Raw genomic sequence first — 7,673 nt, 5'->3', positions numbered from 1 at the left:
GGTGCATAAATTTGAATAACAATGGTGTTAACTGTTCTTCCTTGTAGGCATATGAATATTACCCTATCACAGACAGTGTTGTATGTCAAGCCAAATCGTGATATTTTCTTTTTGATGATGAACGCTACACCATTCTTATATTTGTCATTCCTGGTATAGTAAACTATGAGGTTGTCAGATTCAAAGTGGCTGATACCAGTCTAGTTCAGCTCACTAATGCCTAAGATATCGACATTTATGTATTCCATTTCATTTTTGAGAGCTTCCAATTTTCCAAGATTTATACTTCATACATTCCATGATCCAATTATTAATGGATATTTGCCATCTCTCTCCTCATTTTGAGTTGTGCCTCAAGAGCAAATGAAGGTCCCAAAGGCCTTACTCCATAAGCTCATCATGGTCAGCTCTATTTTGAGGAGGCAGCTCTTCCCCAGGCATATTTTGAGTGCCTTCCAACTTGAAGGGCTCATCTTCCTGCACTACATTTAACAATATTCTGGTGCTCTTCATCATGCTTCAATATTCAATATTCTAGTACTGACAGTGGTCCACTGGTATTCATAAGGTTTTTGGTAACTAAATATTCAGAAGTAATTCGTCTCTCCTTCCTAGTCTGTCTTCATCTGAAAGCTCAGCTGAAACCTGTCTGTCATAGCTTCCAGCATCACAGCAACATGAAAGCCATCACAGTATGACAAACTTAGAGACGAGCAGTGGCTGCCTCAAAATATTATGTGCTAAATCAAAAATGCCACAGACATACTTTGACAGGGAGCTAACAGAAGTTCAAGCTGGATTCAGAAGAGGACGTGAAATGAGTACTATCATTGCTGATGTCATGGACGTTGGCCAAAAGTAGAGCCTACCAGAAAGATGTTTTCTTGTGTTTTATTAACTACAAAAATATATGTAACTGTTTGGATCACAATAAATAGTAGAAAACAATGTGAAGAATGAGAATTTCAAACACTTACTTGTGCTTATGGGAAACCTATACATGCATCAAAAGGCAGTCGCTTGAACAGAACAAAGGGATACTGTATTTAAATACTGGAAATATTCTATCCTTTCATCTTATATATTGAATCTGTCTTCCAAGTAAATAATCCAAGTAACTGGACTATATGAATGTGGGTGGCATCAGGATTAGAGGAAGACTTATTAATAACCTGTATATGCAGATGGAACAACCTGGTTTGCCTAAAGTGAAGATGACTTAAAGCACTTACTGATGCAGATCAAAGGTTATGGACTTCAATATGGATTATACCTGAATGTTGTTGTTAAGTGCCATCGAGTCGGTTCCGACCCATAGTGACCCTGTATAGGGTTTCCGACGAACTGCTGGTGACCTTGCAGTTCAAACGGCTTTGCAGTCTGGTGCATTAACCCACAGTGCCACACCGGGACTCTTGAATAGATACCAAAAATCCTCAAAACTGGACCAATAAATAACACCATGCTAAATGGTGAAGAAATTGAAGAACTTTATTCTACTTGGATCAACAGTCAATGTCCATGATAGCAGCAATCAAGAAATCAAACGACATATTGCATTGAAGAAATGTGCAGCTAAAGCCTCTTTATTTATGATCATTAAATTTTCTTTGATGACAGAAAAAAAAAAAAAAAGCTTCTTTAAAGTGTTAAAAAGCAAAGATAACGCTTTGATGACTAAGGTGTACTTGACTCAAGCCATCCATTGTCTTTTCAATCGCCTCATATGCTTGCAAAAGAAAAAGAAAGATGGAAAAAAAATTGATACATTTGAATTATAGTGTTGGCAAAACTTATTTATTATACCATGGACTACCCAAGGAACCGCAAGATCAATACAAGTCATTCCATGGGAGAAAGATGAGATTTTCACAGCCTCAGAAGCCCTATAAAGGGTTGCTATGAGGGAGAACCAACTCAGTAGCTCACAACCACCACTACCACCACCACCAGAGGAACAGGATTTCTGATGTATAGGATAAACACTGAACTACTAACTGAAAGGTTGGTGGTTCAAACTCACCAGCCACTCCTTGGAAACTGTATACAGAGTCACTAAGAGTTGGAATCGACTCAGTAGCACTTAACAACCACAACTACCAGAGGAACAAACAAAGCCATCTCAGCAGAAGTACAGCCAGAAAGCTTCTTAGAAGCTAGGATGATGGGACTTTTTCTTGCTTACTTTTGTACACATCATCAAGGAAGAACATCATGTACTAGAAAAGGTTTGGTAAAGACTCACCCAACAGGAAGTAAATCCTCCATGAAATGGATTAACACCATACCATAGCTATGGGTCGGAACCGACTCAACAGCACTTCACAACAACAACAAATAGCTGCAACAGTGGGCTCCAATATGCCAAAGGTTGTGAGGATAACAGAGGACCGGCAATGTTGCATTCTGTTATACATAACATCGCCATGAATTTGAGTCAACTGGGATAGCAACTAACAATACAAGGTGATTGTTTGTTAGGTGACATCCAGTAGGTTGCAACTCATACCGACCCTATGTACAGATATGGTGGTGTAAAGATATGGTGGTAGTAGTGGGTGTGTGCTGTGTAGTCGGTTCCAACTCATGTTGATTATAGTAAGTGCCGTCGAGTCAGTTCCAAATCATAGCAACCCAAGGAGTGACTGGTGGGCTTGAACCAATGATCTCATTGTTTAATAGTCCAGTGCTTATCCTACAGTGCCATACCAGAATCCATAGTGACCCTGAATAGGATTTCCGAAGCTGTAAATCTTTATAGGAGCAGAAAGCCTCATCTTGCTCCTATGGAGTGACTGGTAGATCTGAACTGCTGACCTTGTGGTTAGCAGCCCAACTCATAGGCCACTATGCTTCCAGGGTTCCTTTTATACGGATACACACAAATGGAACTCTTAAAGCTGAAACACTCTAACATTATCTGTAGTATAGTATTGTTGTTATTAAATGACATCGTGTCAGTTCTGACTCATAGCAACTCTGTAGAGGGCTTCCAACGAGTGGCTGGTGGGTTTGAACCACCAAACTTGTGGTTTGCAGTCCAGTGTTATCCTACTGCACCACACCAGGACTTCATAGTTATCACTACTAAATGTCCCAGTGTTCAACAAATTCTCTCCGCTCTGGCTGGCTGTTGTACTTTCAAGTCAGTTCCAACTCATGGTGGCCCTGTAGAGTTTCAGAGGAATGGCTGGTGAATTTGAACTGTCAACCTTGCAGTGCAAACCAACCTTTTGGTCCAGCTGGCTGGCTAGAACTGGCTAGTTCACATCTCATGTGAACTCTGAGAATTTTTCAGCTTACAGCTTTTCAGTAGTTATTTCCCCAGACTCATGGAGTTTTTACCCTATGCAAACACAATTTAGTGTTTCGACAAACACTCAAAAGACTCTAGATTTCTGGAGCTTTTCTTCTGAATAGCTCCTTTCTCTGGTACTCTTTCCTGAAAATTTTTATGTCAGCCTCCGCAAACACCTATATCTCTTTCCGCAACACAAAAAAGACCCCTATGCTCTACTTGAGTTTCTTCTCTCTGCTCTGCCATTAAGTGTCTTCACTTGGTGGCAGAAGATGAGGGTACTCATCAGACTTGCTAACTTTGTTCTCCTTCTCTCCAGGATCATAGTCCTGTGTTAATTATTGTCCAATGTCTGACAGGTGTTTCATAGTTATTCATGCAAAAGATCTAGTCTAGTCATGTCCAGAAGCTAAAGTTTCATACCCTTCAGTCTTTATTCAAATGTCACCATCTCAAAAGTTGCATTTTCTCCAATAATGCTTCATGTCATCCTTTCAGTCTTCATTTTTCTTCTTAGTAGTCATCATCCAATACTACACATGAGAGGGCTTCAAAAATTTCATGGAAAATTTCCACTATCTTTTCACTTCATTTTTCCATGAACTTTTTGCATCCCTCTCATCTATTTTCTCATTTCATTTATAAGTTATTTCTCTCCATTATTAGCTCCAGCACAAAGATTAGGTCTTAGAATACATCAAGTGCTTAGTAAGTATATGATGAATGAATTGATCAAATACTTTCCCTGAAGCCCTTTTTCAAACTTTTATCATGTGTTGACCATGCTTTATTTTCATTCTCTTTCTCTCTGACACAAATCATAGGGTGAGGCGTTCTTTCTTAAACAGCAGAAATATGATCTAATCTATCTGGATGTTCCCACCATCAAACACAGGGCTGGACCTGGAAGAGCAGTCGCTGTGTATGAATGGAAATTTATCCCATCTAAGAAGTGCAGCCATTCAGAAAACCAGCAGGGGGCAGTACACAGCCATTTATGACTTTATTGTCACCTTAGTTCCAGTCTTCCCAAGTAAAGAAGGACTGGCATTGTATGTGGCTGGAGCTGTAATCTTAGGCTGTCTTAGACACACAAAGCCAATGCTGTTCCCTCAGAATGGAACTCAGGATAGCCCAGGCAGCCTCGTTTTTGTGTACAAACACACACATTTGCTGATGTAGCATCTCTCACCATTCACACTTTCATCCACAAACAACAAGCCTTGATGAAGGGAGCAGAGAGAACTCACTCACACACACACACACACACACACACACACACACACACACACACACACACATGCCAGGCCCTCAGGCAGGCCTTCCTCGATTAGACAAGCCCTTCACCATCTCATCACCTCTCTCAGGCCTGTGTTAAGTTCCCTGATTCAAATAGGATATTTCAGAGGTCCAATTCCAAGCCTCTCTCTGTCCACTGGTGCAGTTAGCTTCATTTCAAGGACTTCCTTTGAAGCTTTTTATGCTCACCATTTCAACTTGGACCTTACTATAGGGAAACCAAGAAGTGAGCATTGTTAGTTTCAATTTACAAATGAAGAAACAGGCTCAGAGAGGGAAAAGGACTTGCTTGAAGTCACAGAGCTTGTGAATGCATAGGCTGAAATTCAAACTCAGATGTGTTGATCCAGGGCTACTTCCATAGCCAGTTGCAGCCTCCTTCCCAGCTCAAGTCCTAGAAGAAAAGGGCAGGAGTAGGGGCAAAGGCAGGCGGGCTGGAGGTCATGGCTCAAGATCTTTCCTCCCAGTATTATAATTTTCATCCTAAAATAAACCAAATCACTCGAGACTTGCATTTTTTTTTTCCAGTATAAACCTATTCTGTGATAGTTACTCCTAGAGATATTGTCTGCATTCTGGGAGCTCTTGCAGGGCAGAGCCTGGGTATTATTGGTGTATACCAGGGACTTTTACAGAATCTTGTACACAGCAGAGCAGGGACTCACTCAGAGCAGGTTTGTTGGATAGATGAGTCAGCGGATGGATGAATGGGTGGGCAGGTGGATGAACAGATGAGACACCAAGATGAAGAACAATGTCCTAAAACTCCCCAGGGTCTCATCTACTCCTCCAATAATTTAGTTTGACAAATAGTTTCTGAGGTCTTTTCAGCACTGGGCCCTGTTCTGAGTACTGGAGACACAGTTTACAGATGGGGAAACTGCGGGTTACTACATGCAGAGGTATAAAAACTTATAGCAAATTCAGTGAAGACTGTGCCTGGAATAGAAGGAGAATCCCAGGAGTGGCAACCTCCACCCCTACCCACAATAATGCTGGGAACCAGATGTTTGTTGTTTCTGTTTGGAACCCACTTGGAAAGACACCATTGTTCAGCTTGGTGCCTGGGCCCTTTCCTTCCACCAGTTTTTCCACTTCCCATTGTTCATAGATTCCTCTTCGGCATACAGGAAGCAGCTGCCTGCACAGCAGCAGAAAGAATGGGAAAGGGACAAGGGGAAGCAGGTGAGAACATCCTGCCGGGGATGAAATGCTGCAACTGGTGGACTCTTCCAGATGACAAGCAGGCAAAGGTCTTGGGCTGTGAGCCCCAGCAGCAGTACACCAGGCACCATGTGCAGCACTCAGGCTTCAGAGGCAGAAAAACCCAGATTCAACCCTAGTATCTGCCACTGCTTCACTGTGTGTCCCTGGGGAAGCCTTTTTCACTGTAAACATTTGTTTCCATTGCAGTTAGAACAGGAAAAAGATGCTTGCCCAGAAGATAGTACTGAAGAGTCACACAATAATGTCTGATGCCTCTTAATTTCCATCCCCTCGTGCCCCCTTAACCATAGGTCAAGAAAGAATCCCTGGTGGTTCAGTGGTTAAGCACAGCTGCTAAAGGAAAAGTCAGAGGTTTAAACCCACCAGCTCCTCCTCAGGAGAAAGATGTGGCAGCTATGGAAACCCTATGGGGCAGTTCTACTTGCCCAATAGGGGTGCTATGAGTTGAATTTGACTTGATGACAATGAGTTTGGTTTGGGTTTCGTTATAATACTGAACAGGATTTAGTTACTGTTGTAGTTGTTGTTGTTATGTACCATCAAGTTGGTTCTGACTCATAGAAAACCGATGCAAAACAGAATGAAACACTGCCCAGTCCTGTACCATCCTCACAATTGTCTGATTCCACTGTTGCTGCCGTGTGAAAATATCTCGTTGAAAATCTTCCTCTTTTTCACTGACCCTCCACTTTACCATGAATGATGTCCTTCTCCAAGAAGTGATCCCTCCTGACAAAATGTACAAAGAACGAGAGATGATGTCTCACCAGCCTCGCTTCTAAGGAGCACTCCAACTGTACTCCTTCCAAGACAGATTTGTTTGTTCTTCTAGCAGCCCATGGTACTTTCAATATTCTTCACCAACACCAAAATCCAAATGCTTTGATTCTTCTATGGTCTTCCTTATTCATTGTCCAACTTGAGTCAGGCACAACTCAGTCCTCAAACTGACATCTTTGCTCTTGAACACTTTAAAGAGGTCTTTTGCAGCAGATTTGCATAATGCAAAAACTCTTAATTTCTTGACTGCTGCTTCTATGAGTGTTGATTGTGCATCCAAGCAAAATTAAGTCATTAACAACTTCAAACTTTTCTCCATTTATCCTAATGCTATTTATTAGTGCAGTTGTGAGGATTTTAATTTTCTTTACATTGTAGTTTTTGTAAACATTGTAATCTTCATCAGCAACTATCTGAAATCCTCTTCACTTTCAGCAAGCAAGGTTGTATCACCAGCATATCACAGGTTAATGAGTCTTCCTTGAATCTTGCTGCCATGTTCTTCTCCATAAAATCCACTTTATTGGATTATTTGCTCAGCATACCAATTGAATAAGTATGGTAAAAGGATACAACCATGGGGCACACATTTCCTGATTTTGAAGCATTCAGTATCATTTGTTCTAGTTGAACAACTGCCTCTTGGTCTATGTACAGATTCCTCATAAGCACAATGAAGTGCACTGGGACACCCATTTTCCCCAATATTGTCCATGGTTTCTTAAGATCCACACAGTTAAATGTCTTTTCAGTCATTGTTGTTGTTGTTGTGAAATGCCGTTGAGTCGGTTCCGACCTGTAGCGACCCCTGTATAGGGTTTCCAAGGAGCAGCTGGTAAGCTTGAACCACCAACCTTGCAGTTCAAATGGCACATTAACCCACAAAGCCACACCAGGACTCCTTCATAGTCATTGTTGTTGTTGTTAAGTGCCGTCAAGTCGGTTCCGACCCATAGCAACCGTATACAGGGTTTCCGAGGGTGTAAGTCTTTATGGGAGTAGAATGCCTCATCTTTCTCCCGCGGAGCAGCTGGTAGTTTTGAACCGCTGACCTTAAGGTTCGCAGCCC

Source organism: Chrysochloris asiatica, unplaced genomic scaffold (assembly GCF_000296735.1).
Source record: "Chrysochloris asiatica unplaced genomic scaffold, ChrAsi1.0 scaffold00026, whole genome shotgun sequence".
NCBI lineage: Eukaryota > Metazoa > Chordata > Mammalia > Afrosoricida > Chrysochloridae > Chrysochloris > Chrysochloris asiatica.
The sequence above is the reverse complement of the archived record's forward strand: the minus strand, read 5'-3'. Positions refer to the sequence as shown.